The sequence below is a fragment of the Sarcophilus harrisii genome, chromosome 1, assembly GCF_902635505.1.
Source record: "Sarcophilus harrisii chromosome 1, mSarHar1.11, whole genome shotgun sequence".
Classification (NCBI taxonomy): domain Eukaryota; kingdom Metazoa; phylum Chordata; class Mammalia; order Dasyuromorphia; family Dasyuridae; genus Sarcophilus; species Sarcophilus harrisii.
This window is the reverse complement of record NC_045426.1, coordinates 451,792,423-451,809,529: the sequence shown is the minus strand read 5'-3', so window position 1 is coordinate 451,809,529 and position 17,107 is coordinate 451,792,423. Positions and strand designations below refer to the sequence as shown.

General features: G+C 33.2%; 1 protein-coding gene across 4 annotated transcripts in view; it reads left to right on the top strand.

Annotated features, from left to right (window-relative positions):
• Positions 1-17,107, top strand: part of C1H8orf34 (chromosome 1 C8orf34 homolog) — a 394,007-nt gene that overhangs the window by 284,832 nt on the left and 92,068 nt on the right. The window lies entirely within an intron of this gene.

Here is a 17,107-nt window from a genome sequence, read left to right as displayed (position 1 = left end):
TTGGTATTACATATGGTAAGTCATTTGACCATGGAAAAAATCCAGTAAGAAAGATTCTATTATTATTTGCCTATTTCATAAATGAAGAAACCAATGAATGGAGAAATTATTTTTTTTTTTACCAGTAGATGTTAAATATATTAAAATATAACTTAGATACACAATAAGTATACATGACCAAAACATTATTTTGCTGTACAAAAAGAATCAGACTCTGAATTATTGTACAATTAGCTTGTGAAGGAAATCAAAAATGCAGGTGTGCATAAATATAGGGATTGGGAATTCAATGTAATGGTTTTAGTCATCTCCCAGAGTTCCTTTTCTGGGTATAGCTAGTTCAGTTCATTACTGCTCCATTAGAAATGATTTGGTTGATCTTGTTGCTGAGGATGGCCTGATCCATCAGAACTGGTCATCATCTAGTATTGTTGTTGAAGTATATAATGATCTCCTGGTCCTTCTCATTTCACTCAGCATCAGTTCGTGTAAGTCTCTCCAGGCCTTTCTGAAATCATTCTGTTGGTCATTTCTTATAGAACAGTAATATTCCATAATTTTCATATACCACAATTTATTCAGCCATTCTCCAACTGATGGACATCCATTCAGTTTCCAGTTTCTAGCCACTACAAAAAGGGCTGCCACAAACATTCGTGCACATACAGGTCCCTTTCCCTTCCTTATAATCTCTTTGGGATATAATCCCAGTAGTAACACTGCTGGATCAAAGGGTATGCACAGTTTGATAACTTTTTGAGCATAGTTCCAAACTACTCTCCAAAATGGTTGGATTCGTTCACAACTCCACCAACAATGAATCAATGTCCCAGTTTTCCCACATCCCCTCCAACAATCATCATTATTTTTTCCTGTCATCTTAGCCAATCTGACAGGTGTGTAGTGGTATCTTAGAGTTGTCTTAATTTGCATTTCTCTGATTAATAATGACTTGGAGCATCTTTTCATATGACTAGAAATAGTTTCAATTTCTTCATCTGAGAATTGTCTGTTCATATCCTTTGACCATTTTTCAATTGGAGAAATTAAGTATCTGAGAACAGATTTGAACTCGTATCTTTCTGACTAGAAATTTTATGCTCAATGCTTATTAGTTGTATTATTTAACTTCTCTGGGTTCAGTTTCTTTATTTTTAGAATGAAGGGATTAGGCTAGATAACCTCCATAATGATTTACAATTCTAAAAACATTGGTCCTACATAGGCTTCTCAGTGGACAAGCACTTATTTGCAAATCCATCCACAATACACATTTATTAATTTTTAAAAACATAAAGAAGAGATTTTGCTTATATAGGAAAGTTCTTAAGTCAACTTTCCAGAACAAAGTCACTTACATCTTCCGTCAATATTCTGGGTTAAACTAATGGCTTAAGACAAAATTCTGATGTGCTATTATTAAATGCCAGGGATTACCTTCCCATTTTCATTTACTGTGAAGGTATAAGAAAAAACAAAAGTATTTATACTCATTCCCCTTACCATGTCAGTCTTTGAAGAGAATGGGCTCAGATTTGACAGTCAACATAGTATTCATCTCATCAAGTTAAATGTAATACAAATAAAACTTAGCATGATATGGATACAGTTTTCCTCCCTGAAGAGTCAAGTGTTCAACATTCACCACGATATCCATTTATAAAAGCATTAACACATTGCTTTTTGATTACCAGTGGCTCTCATGAGGAGATGAAGGACTAAAATCTATTAAAATCTCCCAACTGAGGGTTTAATTTTTGCCTCATCCCTTGAACACAGTTGTTTAGAAAAGAGAACAAGACTACTTTTTTGTGAATTAGTACCTTTTTCTGCACTGTTTCCATGGCCAATCAAGAAGACTCCTCTTTACCACCTGGCTAATGGATTGAAACCAATAACAGAATTTTTGTGCATGCTACAAACTCTAAGAAGGGATTGTCTCAGCTTAGAATATTGCATTTGCTTATAAAATTAATTCCTCTCTTACATTCATACAATATGTATGCTCTGGGGCTCACTGTGTTAAAGCTATATGGGTTATGTCTTTCCTTCAGTTCCCCTGGTACCCTGATTAGTTTTGGGGTGGGTGTTTCTCTATCACTGGCTCAAGCCCCACTGTCTATGTTTCTTCATTTTAGGAGATAATTTTTATTGAGGCTCACATCCCCTTTCCATTTAGCTACTTAACACTGATGTTTTTTCTTTGGTCTGTGTTTTCCCTGAGAAGCAATTTTTGTTTTGCTTGTGGGGAAAATCTAGAGAGCTTGGAATTTTCTGACCTATTCCCCCCAGAATCCTTCCATAACTATTTTAAAAGGAGAAATTTGCTTCAAAGATATAGAAAGAACAAACATCCAAACATTTTCCTAAATGACTCAAGGCCATAATCCTCCCTATATCACTTCACTTGGAGATGGGGAAATGATTAAAAAAGGATTTAGCTTTGTTCCTATGCAACATTGATCAGACCATATTCATATCCAAGGGCAGGCTTGTTGCTGGATGAATCCTTTCATTGAGCTGTAATCTGGACACTGGACAATGTAATCATTGCCAAAGATTGCTTGTTGCTTTTGGGGGCATCAGTGCTGGGCCAGCTATGATACTTGGGTGGTCATTAAAGCAGAGATGCTCTTTTGAATGCCTCCAAAGTCAATCAAAGAGCCTCTGTTTCACAATATAGGTTAGCTGAACAGAACCATTTACATGATGTCTGTGTATCCATACATAATTATAAAATCTCTCCAACCCACTTCTCTTATGTGATGTTAATCTCTTACAATGATTTTCCTGGAAGGAATTCACCAGTGTCCTTCACATGGAAAGATGCCACCTGATCCTTAGTGTCTCAATGTGGAAATGCTATAATTGAATTTGTGCAAGTGTCAAAATTCCATTCCCTTTATTACTTTAGGTTTTAGAAGATTTTCCTATGAATATTTAATTCTCATAACCACCCTGTGAAGTGGGTGTTATTGCTCTCTTTTTCAGATCAGGAAAACAGGCTAGGAGGCATGTAATGTAAAAAGGCTTAGTGTCTAAGACCAAGCAGCTAACAAATGGCAATGTTCTTTCCATTAAACTTTACTGTTTCTTAAAAGAAAAGTTAATGGGATATGATAATAATAATAATAAATAATTTAAATTATCAAAGCCATTAGAGCAAAAATCATAGTAATATAGTTTACCTTCCAAGTTTGCCAAGTTTTGTGTCGTTTTAATTTAGGAATGGGGAAGGACATTTATACATTTTTTAAGCCTGTTTTTCAGCACTCAAGTGAAAAGAGGATGGGAAAGAAAATTAAAGGAAAAAAAACTTTAAAAATCTTTTTGTAGTTACAAGCTGAAGGAAACAAAAAATATTTTTAATTTTTACAGCTAATAATAGAAAGGGAATTATAAAAAGGACAGAAAACCAAACTAAATTCCGAATTTAACAACAAATATATTACTAGACTAAAAACAACTTTAGGATTACATCTGCTGATAAGAATTATACAGATAAGATTGTGAGTTCCTTGAGTAGGAACCGTCTCCTCCCTTTCTTCCCCCTCCCCCCCCCACTTTCTATTCCATTGCCTACTTTTGTATTTGGCATATAGTAGATGCTTAACAAATATTTGTTAATTGATTAACAGGAAAGAACAAGAAGGATGTTTATAACAAGGTCAAAGAAAAAGATATATTAAATAAAAAGAATGACAGTTGAAATTTATACAAAATGCATAATTTATAAAGTGCTCACAATCAATGTTTCTCTATAACCCAGAGAAACTTTGAAATAGGCAAAAGGCTTTATTATCCCTGTTTTAAACATGACTAAAAAGTTAGAAGAGATGAGATATTAGATATGATGATGAAAATATTTATTTATATAGTACTTTAAGTTTTGCTAAGTGCTTTACAGATATATAAATACAGGCTATCCCCAAAATCTTAGTGCGACTTTAACTTATTAAATTTAAATCTGTTAATATTTAATAATAATAATAGCTTTTATATTTTCAAAATATATGCAAACAGAGTTTTCAGCATTCAGCAAAATCCTGATTCTGTTTTTTTCTCCCTCCCTTCCCCTCACCCCTTCTCCTAGATGGCAAATAATCCAATATATGTTAAACATGAGCAGTTCTTCTATACATATTTCCACAATTATCATACTGCACAAGAAAAATCAAATTGAATAGGGAGACAATGATTGAAAAAAAAGCAAACAGCAACAAAGAAGCAAAAAATACTATGTTGTGTTCCACATTCAGTTCCTACAGTTCTCTTTCTGGATGCAGATGGCTCTCTCCACCACAAATCTATTAGAACTGGCTTGAATCACCTTGTTGTTGAAAAGAGTAATGTCCATCAGAATTGATCATCACATAATCTTTGCTGCTGTGTACAATGATCTCCTGGTTCTACTCCCTTCACTCAGCATCAGTTCATGGTCTCTCTAGCTCTCTCTGAAAGTATCTTGCTGATCATTTCTTACAGCACAATAATATTCCATAACAATAACATTCATAACTCATTCAGCCATTCTCTAGATGATGGGCCATCCGATCAGTTTCCAGTTTCTTGCCACTATAAAAAGGGCTGCTACATTTTTGTGCACATAGATTATTTTCCCATTTTTGGGATCTCTTTGAGATACAGACCCAGTAAAGACACTGCTGGATCACAGTTTGATAGCGCTTTGGGTGTAGTTCCAAATTGCTTTCTAGAATGGTTGAATCAGTTCATAACACTACCAAGAATGTATTAGTGTCCCATTTTCCCCATATTCTCTTCAACATATATCATTATCTTTTCTTTACATTTTAGCCAAATTCAGAGGTATGAGGTGGTATCTCAGAGTTGTCTTAATTTGCATTTCTCTAATCAGTAGTGATTTAAAATGTTTTTTCATATATCTAGAAATAGTTTTAATTCTTTTGTCTGAAAATTGTCTGTTCATATTCTTTTACCATTTATCAGTTAGAGAATATCTTGTATTCTTATAAATTTGTATCAATTTTTCTATATATTTTAGAAATAAGGCCTTTATCAGAACCCATTGAATGTAAAAAAAATAAATAAATAAAACCCCCCAGTTTTCTGCTTCCCTTCTAATCTTGGCTGCATTAGTTTTGTTTGTATAAAAACTTTTTAATTTAATAAAATCAAAATTATCCATTTTGAATTTTATAATGTTCTGTAGTTCTTCTTTGGACATAAATTCCTTCCTTCTCCACACATCTGAGAGGTAGAATATCTCTTGCTCTCCTAATTTACTTATATTATCACCTTTATGTCTAAGTCGTGAACCCATTTTGATCTTATCTTGGTATAGGGTATTAGATATTGATCAATGCCTAGATTCTGCCATACTATTTTCTAATTTTTCCAGCAATTTTTGTCAAATAGCGAATTTTTATCCCAGAAGCTGGAGTCTTTGGATTTACCAAGCACTAAATTACTGTGGTCATTGACTCTTGTTTCTTGTGAGACTAAGTTATTCCCCTAATCAACGATTGTATTTCTTAGACAATTCCAAATGGTTTTGATGACCACTGCTTTATAATACAGTTTTAGATCTGCTACAGCTAGTAAATCTGTTAATCTTAAATAACTTAAAGCAGAACTGTCAAATTCAAATAGAAATGGAGAACAGCAATCCTTACATAAAGATTTCTGCAGGCCACATGCTGACTTAGTTTTAAAATGTATTGATTTATTGTAGTTTTATTTATTTTGTTATATATTTCCTGATTACACGTGATTCTGGTTAGGGCCCCACTTAGAAGTATTGTGGGCTTTGTGTTTAACACTTCTGCTTAAAACTCCAAGACTTTGGAGACTTTTGGAGAGTCCAAGACTCTTTGCAGTCCAAAGAGAGCTGGACCTAAAGTCAGGAAAAAATACTTCAAATCAGCTTCAGACACTATTTGTGTGACTTTAGGAAAGTTACTTTACTCTATTTGCCTTGGTTTCCTTATCTGTAAAATGAGCTGAAGAAGGAAATCACAAGCTACTCCAGTATCTTTTCCAAGAAAAGCACAAATAGGGTCACAAAGACTTGGACACAACTTGAAATGACTGAACAAATGTATCTTTTTGAGAATCACAACAACCGTAAGAGCTAGATTTTACAAGTATTGTCATCCTCATTTTGTAGGAAAATACATTGAGTAACTTGTTTAGTTTAGCAGGCATAGAAGTGATATTTTGTCCAGACATTCCTGACAATATCTAGCACTCATTTATACCCTTATCAATCTACTTAACAAATGGCCATCTAGTTTTTGCTTAAATTCCTGAACAGGTGAAATCCACTACCTATTTAGATAGTACATTTATTGTTTGGAATTGTCTCTTGTTGAGAAAATTTGTCCTTACTTCAAGCCTAAGAATACTTCTTTACAATTTCCCACCACTGTTGTTGATTCTATCCCCTGAGACCAAATGGGAAAAGTCCATTAACTTTAGATATTTAAAGACATTGCAACACTCTTAAGTCTCCCTAAACCCTAACTCTAAAATGTGCACTCTTAATTCTTCTCTTTTCCAAGACGAATATCCCCAATTCAAACAGTACTAAAATGGCAGGGTCTCAAAGTATTTCACTTTTGTTGTCAATGCCCTTCATAAAATGTAACTCCCAGAATTAAATATGTTATCCCAGATGTTGTTTGAACTAGGCAAGGCATTTCTCTAATCCTGGAAACTGTGCTTCTCCTGATGCAGACATGTACAGGTCTAGTTGCTGAAGGACACAAAATCATAGAGAGTAAGGCCATTGGATTAGTGATTGGTATATTCAAGATATGAACAGATGTCTTCTGACTTGAAATCCTAGGTTATTCCCATAGTGTCATGCTCTTGAAACATTCATTGTGATTTGTTTCATGATTGATTTAAGTCTCAAAAGTCAAGTTAAATCAAACAATACATTGTTAGATGTTTCACCTTTGAGAAGTCTTCCTCTTCATATCAAATGCTTCTCCTGAATATATTACCATCCCTTTACTGGCTATCACAAAGAATTAAAATCCTGTTTATAAATTCTCTGCTCCCTATATTGTTGTTGTTGTTATTGCATTTTATTATTAAAATTCTCTCTAACTTTTAAATATTTATTTTATTATCTGGGGAATGAATTAAATTACCATACTTTTCCCCCTCCCCCAGAACATGGACTCTTTCCTTGGCTACATGGGGCTCTAATAGGAGGCTTCATTATCCAATATTGAATGTAGGGATTTTGATTGATTGTTGGTATTGAATATATACTAAATTTGAGCTTTAATACTTTCTTAATTGGTGGCTGCTTTTAGATCCACAATGTTTTTGTGTCTTTCATTATTCTCTAAGGAAGCTTGTTTACATATCAAAAAACTTGTCCTCCTTATCCTGCCTGTAATCTGGACCAGCTTGCCAACTTCTGGCTGTTTCAATACTGGCATGTTACATTCTAATCGTGCCTTCCACTGTGTGTTTTCTTCCTCCCTTAGAATGTAAATTCCTGATCAAGTACTGTCTAACTTATTTATGTTCACACTGAGAAAAAATGATTAATTTTCTCTCATATTTTAATATGAGATTAATTATTAATTAATATTAATTATTAAAATTGGGAGATCTCAGAATTTCTCTCTTTACTTCTTTGTCTAATCTCTCAAGGACAGAGCTGACAGAAAATGGGACTATCATTTTCCTCATTCTGGGTATTGCTACCCAACTTACTCAGGTTTGGTTGGGGATAAATTCTTTGAATAGATTACCCAAGACTTAAGTTAACTTAATCAAAATTCATTAAAATAGGTCCAGTCAGTCACTGTAATATTCATTCTTTTGTTACTTTTTTTTATTAAAGCTTTTTATTTATAAACATATGCATGGGTAATTTTTCAACATCAATCCTTGCAAAGCCTTCTGTTCCAAATTATCCCCTCCTTCCCCCCATCCCCTCCCCAGGATGGCAGGTAGTTCAATACATGTTAAATATGTTACAATATAAGTTAAATCCAATATATGTATACATATTAATGCTGTTATCTTGCTACACAAGAAAAATCAAATCAAGAAGCAAAAAAAAAAAAAAAAAAAAACCTGAGAAAGAAAATAAAATTCAAGTAAACAACAACAGAAAAAGTGAGAGTGCTATGTTATGGTCCACACTCAGTTCCCACAGTCCTCTCTCTGGGTGTAATGGCTCTCTTCGTCACTGAACAATTGGAATTGGTTTGAATCATCTCTTTCTCCTGCTTCTGCTTATTTCACTTAGCATCAGTTCATGTAAGTCTCTCCAAGCCTCTCTGGAATCATGCAGCTGGTTGTTTCTTATAGAACAATAATATTCCATAATATTTATATACCACAATTTATTCAGCCATTCTCCAATTGATGAGCATCCATTCAATTTCCAGTTTCTAGCCACTATGAAAAGGGCTGCCACAAATATTTTTTGCACAGATGGGTCCCTTTCTCTCCTTTAAGATCTCTTTGGGATATAAGCCCAATGGAAACACTGCTAGATCAAAGGGTATGCACAGTTGGATAGCTTTTTGAGCATATTCCCAAATTGCTCTTCAGAATGATTAGATCCATTCATAGACCCACCAACAATGTATCAGTCTCCCAGTTTTCCCACACCCTTCCAACATTCATCATTATCTTTTCCTGTCATCTTAGCCAATCTGAGAGGTGTATAGTGGTATCTCAGAGTTGTCTTAATTTGCATTTCTCTGATCCATAATGATCTGGATCACTTTTTCATATGACTACAAAGAATTTCAATTTCTACATCTGAAAATTGTCTGTTCATATCCTTTGATTTATCAGTTGGAGAATGGCTTGAATTCTTATAAAGTTGAGTTAATTCTGTATATATTTCAGAAATAAAGCCTTTATCAGAATCCTTGAATGTAAAAACGTTTTCCCAGTTTATTGCTTCTCTTGTAATCTTGTCTGTATTAGTTTTATTTGTACAAAAACTTTTTAACTTAATATAATTAAAATTATCTTTTTTGTGATCAATAATTATCTCTAGTTCTTTTTTGGTCACAAATTCCTTCCTTCTCCGTAGATCTGAGAGGTAAACTATCCTATGCTCTTCTAATTTATTTATAATATCATTCTTTATGCCTAGATCATGAACCCATTTTGACCTTATCTTGGTATATGGTGTTAGGTATCGTTCAATGCCTAGTTTCTGCCATACTGGTTTCCAATTTTCCCAGCAGTTTTTGTCAAATAGTGAATTCTTATCCCAAAAGCTGGGGGCTTTGGGTTTGTCAAACACTAGATTGCTATACTTATTTACTATTTTGTCCTGTGAACCTAACCTATTCCACTGATCAATTAGACTATTTCTTAGTCAGTACCAAATGTTTTTGATAATTTATAATATAGTTTTATTATATAGTTGCTTTATAATATAGTTTTAGATCTGGTACAGCTAGGCCACCTTCATTTGCTTTTTTTTTTAACCAATTCCTTTGAAATTCTTGACCTTTTGTTCTTCCAGATGAATTTTGTTGTTATTATTACTAGGTCAGTAAAATAGTTTCTTGGGAGTTTTATTGGTATAGTACTAAATAAGTAGATTAGTCTAGGTAGTATTGTCATCTTTATCATATTTGTTTGACCTATTCAAGAACACTTGATAGTTTTCCAATTGTTTAGATCTGACTTTGTGTGGAAAGTGTTTTGTAGTTTTGCTCATATAGTTCCTGACTTTCCCTTGGTATATAGATTCCCAAATATTTTATACTATTTACAGTTTTGTTAATGGAATTTCTCTTTATAACTCTTGTTGTTGAGTTTTGTTAATGATGTATAAAAATGCTGAAGATTTATGTGGATTTCTTTTGTATCCTGCAACTTTGTTAGAGTTGTGGATTATTTCTAATAGTTTTTTAGTTGATTCTCTAAGGTTCTCTAAGTATACCATCATATCATCTGTAAAGAGTGACAATTTGGTTTCCTTATTACCTACTTTAATTCCTTTAATCTCTTTTCCTTCTCTTATTGCCAAAGCTAGCACTTCTAATATAATATTGAATAGTAATGGTGATAGTGATCAACTTTGTTTCACTCCTGATCTTACTGGGAATGGTTCCAGTTCATCCCCATTACAAATGATACTTCCTGATGATTTTAAATAGATGCTACTGACTATTTTAAGGAAAAGTCCATTTGTTCCTATATTTTCTAGTGTTTTAATAGGAATGGGTGCTGGATTTTATCAAATGCTTTTTCTGCATCTATTGAGATGATCATATAGTTTTTGTTAATTTGATTATTGATAAAGTCAATTATACTTGTAGTTTTCCTAATATTGAACCAGCCCTGCATTCCTGGTACAAATCCTATTTGGTCATGGTGTATTTTGCTGAGGATGATTTCCTGTAATCTCTTTGGTAATATTTTATTTAAGATTTTTTCATCAATATTCATTAGGGAGATTGGTCTATAATTTTCTTTCTCTGTTTTCGTTCGACCTGGTTTGGTATCAGTAGCATATCTGTGTCACAAAAGGAATTATGTGGGAGTCCTTCGTTCCCTACTTTTTTCAAATAGTTTATATAGTATTGGAGTTAATTGTTCCTTAAATGTTTGGTAGAATTACATGTAAATCCATCTGGTTCTATAGAATTTTTTCTTAGGGAATTGATTAATAGCTTTTTTCTATTTCTTTTTTCTAAAAAAAAAGGTCTATTTAAATAATTTATTTCCTCTTCTGTTAATCTGGGTAATCTATATTTTTGTAGGTATTCCTCCATTTTGCTTAGTGTAATATCCTGGCTAGTTTTCTGGAGGTCCTCCAGACAGGCCTTGGTCTCAGCAGGATAGTCACCATGAAGAGAGTCAGGAATAGAGTCTAGATTCTTTATTGTCACCTTCACAGTTTGTCTCCTTTACAGTCTGTGTCTGTCACAGTCTGACCTAGTCTTGATCTTAGTAGAAGTTACAGGAGGCAGGAAGCCACCAGGAGGATGGTCAAAGATGGAATGTCTCATTTCCAGTCCTCTCAGCCCTTAAATACCCTATTAGAATTATATCCTTACAGCATACTGAATATGTGTGAACTAGAGAACCATTACATTGCCATGCTAAGTACTAAGTATGTGCACACCAAAGAACCATCATCTCATCAGTTCCACTGAGTTAACACCTTCTTGTAAGTATCCTTGTTTCAAGTATACTTCTCCAGAGTTCTGGCCTTCTACAGTTTAGGTACCAAATTTGTTGGCATAAAGTTGTATAAAATAGCTCCTACTTATTGCTCTAATTTCCTTTTCATTGGTGGGTTGTTCTCCCTTTTCATTTTTGAGACTAACAATTTGATTTTCCTCTTTCCTTTTTCTAATAAAATTAACTAAATGTTTATCTATCTTGTTGTTTTCTCCCATAAAACCAACTCCTAGTTTTATTGATTAATTCAACAGGTTTTTTTTTTAGTTTCAATTTTTTTGATCTCTTCTTTTATTTTTAGAATTTCAAGTTTGGTATGTGATTGGGGGGGGTAATTTTTTCTTTTTCTAACTTTTTTTTAGTTGCAAGCTCAATTCATTGACCTTCTCTTTCTCTATTTTATGCAAGTAAGCATCTAGAGATATAAAATTTCCCCTTACTACTGCTTTGGCTGCATGCCACAAATTTTGGTATGTTGTCTCATTATTGTCATTCACTTGAATTAAATGATTTATTATGTCTATGATTTGCTGTTTCAACCATTCATTCTTTAGGATAAGATTATTTAATTTCCAATTACTTTTTGATATATTTTACCATGGTCTTTTATGAAAAGTAATTTTTATTGCATCATGATCTGAAAAAATGCATTTACTATTTCTGCCTTTCTGCATTTGATTTTGAGATCTTTATTTCCTAATATATGGTCAATTTTTGTATGGGTTCCATGAACACTTTCTATTCCTTTCTGTCTTAATTTTATTTTCTCTAAAGATCTACCATCCCTAATTTTTCTACTATTCTATGTACCTCTTTAACTTCTTTTCTATTTATTTTGTGGTCTGATTTATCTAGTTCTGAGAGAAGAAGGTTAAGATCTCCTACTATTATAGTTTTGCTGTCTATTTCTTCTTGCAACTCTCAACTTCATCATTAGGAATTTAGATGCTGCACCACTTGGTACATATATATTTAATATTGATATCGCTTCATTATCTTCAGTACCCTTTAGCAAGATATAGTTTTCTTCCTTATCTCTTTTAATCAGATCAATTTTTGCTTTTGCTTGATCTGAGTTCAAGATGGCTATCTCTCCTGTTTTTACTTCACTTGAAGCATAATGGATCTTGCTCCAGTCTTTTATCTTTACTCTGTATGTGTAATTCTGCTTTAAATGTAAACAACATTTCTTGTAAACAACACATTGTAGGATTCTGGCTTTTAATCCACTCTGCTATCTGCTTATGCTTTATGAGAGAGTTCACCCCATTCCCATTTATGGTTAAACTACTAATTCTGTATTTCCTGCCATCTTATTAATCCCAAATTATGCTTTTCTCTTTCCTTTTCCCATTTCCCTTCTCCTCAGTATTTTACTTATGAGCACTACTTGCCTCAAACAGTTCTCTCCCTTTAGAAACCCTCCCTCTTTCATATACCTTTCCCCTATTATTTCTGTTTTCCCTTCTATTTAACCTAACCTTTTCCCTATTCCCCTCCCATTTTTCTGTAAGGTGTGAGAAGTTTCTCAGTGAAATCAAATACGTTTAATATTGTTTCTTTAAATCAAATCTTATGAAAGTAAGATTCACACTATGTTCATCACTCTCCCTTCAGATATGATCAGATATGATAGGTGTTCTTTGCCTCTTCCTAACATGTAAATTTCCTTCATTTTACCTCCATTTACCCCCTTTTTCTGGTACCCCTTTCCATTTCAAGTCTCTTTTTTATATTATAATGGTAAAATCAAATTATATACACACAGTCTATATATATATATATACCCATACTAGAAATACAGTTCTCAAGAGTTCTTTTGTTTTTACCTTTTTATACTTCTCTTGAGTTCTATATTTGGAAATCAAAATTTTTATTTAGCTCTGATCTTTTCATCAGAAATAAATGGAATTCACCTGTTTTATTGAATGTCCATCTTTTTCCCTGAAAGAAAATGCTCTGTTTAGTGGGGTAATTTATTCTTGGCTGCATTCCAAGTTCCTTTGCTTTTTGGAATATCACATTCCAGACCCTTTGACCCTTTAAAGTGGAAGCTGCTAGGTTCTGAGTAATCCTTATTGTGCCTTGTTGGTATTTGCATTGTTTCTTTCTGGCTGCTTGTAATATTTTTTTTCCTTGGTCCAATAGTTCTGAAATTTAGTCATGATATTTCTTGGAATTTTAATTTGGGGCTGTCTTTCAGGAGGTGTTCATTGAATTCTTTCAATAGTTTTTTTTACCTTCTGATTCTATTAAATCTGGGCAGTTCTCCTTGATGATTTATAGTGTCTAGGCCCTTTTTTTTCATTGTGGTTTTTGGGGAGTCCAATAATTCTTAGATTTTCTCTCCTAAATCTATTTTCCAGGTCAGTTGTTTTCCTAATTAAGTATTATATATTTTTTCCTATTTTTTCTTTCTTTCTTTCTTTCTTTATTTCTTTTTTCTTTTTTTTTTTCTTTTTGGTTTTGCTTGACTGATTCTTGTTGTCTCATTGAGCCATTCATTTCCATTTATTCAGTTCTGAATTTTAGTGAATTATTTTCTTCATTCTTTTTTACTTAATTTTTGTATTTGTCCAATTGAACTTTTAAATGACTTGTTTTGTTATATGGGATTGTTTTTTCCATTTCACAAATTCTTTTTTTGTTTCACAAATTCTGTTTTTCTGGGAGTTGTTTTCTTTTTCCATTTTATAAAATCTTATCTTTTAATGAGTCATATAGCTTTTCCAAACCCTCTTGCAAAATTCTCATTTTCTTTCCCCATTGTTTTTTCTAGCTCTCTTTTAATATCCTTTTTTAACTTCTTCTAGGAGAGCCTTGTGTGATGGGAGCCACGTTATATCATGTTTGGGGCTTCATCTGGAGATGTTCTGCTTTTAGTCTCCTCAGGGTTTGAAATCTTTTCTCCTCTTTCACCATAAAAACTGTCTATGGTCAGAGTTCTCTTTGCTTTTTTTACTCATTAAAAAAAAAATCAAAAAAAAATTAAGATCTGCTTTTAGTGAAGGGGAGTTTTCCAGGCTTCCTCTACAAGTGGCAATCGCGGTGCTGAGTTAATGCTGACTCACTCCTATTGCTAGGTGGGCATAGCCAAGTCCTGTGAGATTCTGGTGTTTACTATTTACCTTTTGTGTTTGTGTTGGATTTTTTTATAACTTCTTTGCTGATCTACTGGCTTGCAACCAGAGCAGAGTAGCCAACACTGCTGTAGATTCCTCCCTGTAGATTCTTGACTGCAGTGTACTCCCATCACCCCAGACCTCTGCTCTGTGCTCTGCATCTGTGCTCATGCTGCTTGCACTTGGCCCGCCTCCCTCCATGCCCAATTGAAACATACCTTTTTGGTGATCTTCAAAATTATCTTCTGCTGGCAATTTGTTGCACTCCCAATTTTTCATGGATTTTGCCATCCAGAACTAATTCAGAAGCTGGATTTGCTGATTAGTCTGAGGGTTGTAGGAAAAGATCAGAAAGAAACTGTATCCTCTCCACCATCTTGCCTCCACTCCACTCTTTTGTTATTTGTTAACTAGTCAGAATTAATTGTCACTCTCAAGGGATATAAACTGTGAACGCTTCACTATGATGGTCTTTGGCTAGTGTCACTAGCCTCTTTTTACTAAAATGCTAGTATTATTAATAAAAAATCATTGATATCATTATTATTTACATTATTAATAATTATAAATATCATTAATAATTACCCCAGTAATTATGCTTCTCAAACTTTTTAAGCATCACAATACTTAGTATATTGCCTAGTGCATAGAAATCCTCCCCTCCCCCCATTCACTTGGACACAACTTCAAAACATAGATAATTCTCTAAAGATAAATTGGTTTTCCTGGAATCATGTCCTAACTAGAAATCAATTTTTATTTCTATTTATGTTGTAGTAACTTTGGATCTTAAATTTAAATTGCTGTTGGGAAACTTAATAGTTTTAACATAGGGATGACAGAAGGATTAGGCCACCTCCTTTACCTGCACCCCCTGTGTATATGAAAGTCCTTCCTGGGTTATTCTTGTGGGCTTATTCAGCTTTTTGCTATTTCATGCTTTTTGCTGTTTCATTTTGCTGTAAGTGAATCTTCTTCCCCTATTTTCTAGGGGAAAGATGGAAGAGACAAGTATCTGGGGAAATGTCTGATTAATGCTCTGGTTTGACTACAAAGAAAACAATGGAGGCAAAATAGAGCATCATCTGAGGTGACACTAGGATGTATGTTGTTCTGTCAGGTTAATGATGAACTTTTAACTTCTAAATGAAAGAAAGATAACCAGGTGGAAGTTCCTAGACCTTTGTTTCCATGCTTCCTTCTTTATGCAACATCCCCTTACTCTGGGTCAACCTTTTTCCCATCTACAATCCTTTGTGTTCCTTTCACCTCCTGAATATTGCAGGAACAAACCTATGAACAGATTCTTATGGGGAAGTGATCAGTTTTCTTTCCTAGTATTATTGACACACAACAGAATTTACTATTTTCTGGGTCCCTTCCCTTTCCCCAACTTAATTTGCTTTGGACTTCAGAATTTACATTTAAAGGCCTATTGAAATGCCCTTAAGAGGCATCTCCAGCTGAATATTTACAGAAAAGAAAAAGGACATGGCATAGCTGGCTCTGATACTCAACTAAGACCTAGCAAAAAATAATTAAAAGTTGGTAAATCTCTCCTTATAGTTAAAAAAGACAAGATATTCCTTATACTATCTAATTGTATATTACCTTCTAGAATTTTTCAATTTGCTAGAACTTAAGTCTAATATTCTTTGCTAAGTCCTGACACTTTCTACCTCTCTTAAAATAAAGCTTATAGAACTAGGACCAAATAAAATGGCTAATTAACATGACAAAACCAAAAAGCACAAGAATTCACATATAAAGACAAAATACATATGCACATATGTGTACATATGTGTATATTTTTTACATTATAAATACGATCTGGTTATTAGTTGGCTAGTATAGACAAGAAAAAGGGATTTATTTATTTATCTTGATTTACTTGATTAATTTCAGTTACATATCCCTTTCCTTAAAATTTTACCCTAATTGTTTTTTTTTTAATATATTTTTTCTTGTTATCTTTTGACTAAATTAATATAATAATTCACCTTTTAAGGAATCTTTGATTTCACCATTTGCAATTTTTCCATCAATTCAGATAGAAAAGAAAGCCTGCATTAGATTTGGTATCAGATGACCTGGGTGCAAAATCTGATTGCTGTTTATTAGCTAGGAAAGATTGGACAAGTCTCTTAACATATCTAGACTTTAGTTTCCTCTTCTGTCATATGAGAAGGTCAGATTCACTGATATCTAAAGTCCCTTCCAGACTTAAATCAATAATTTCATAATACCTCTATACCTTACATGACATTTAAAAATGTGATCTTAAACATGAAAACATTGAAAGAACATTTCCATACACAGAAAGAGAATCCAATGATATTATCAATCTCCATTTTGAACAGCTTGCTTTTTTAAAAGCGTGTAATAAATCCAATATGTTACTTTCAAACTATTAATCTTGTCTGTATTTCATTCTAAACTTTTAAAAGTTCTTTTCTGTATACTTTTTAAAAATGGTTCAATAGCCTGCTTTTATTTTGAGAATTAGGGAAACATACTATTCTTTACTCACCTTCCTCCCTGCTTCCATTAAACTGATGATCTAAAAAAAAAAGGGGGGGAGGAAGGTGAAAAGCACTTTGTAAAAAATTAGAACAATCTTGCACAATAAATCTATGTAGTAACTATGTCTAAAATATATGTCTCTAAAAATAGAGCCCATTACTTCTTTGTCAGAGGATAGGTAACATAGTTTACTAGGAGAACTCTGGAAATGGTAATGCTTTGATCAGAGTTTTTAAATCATTGAAGTTTTTTTTTTGTCTTTATAGTTTTGCTGTCCTTGTATAATTTTTTTA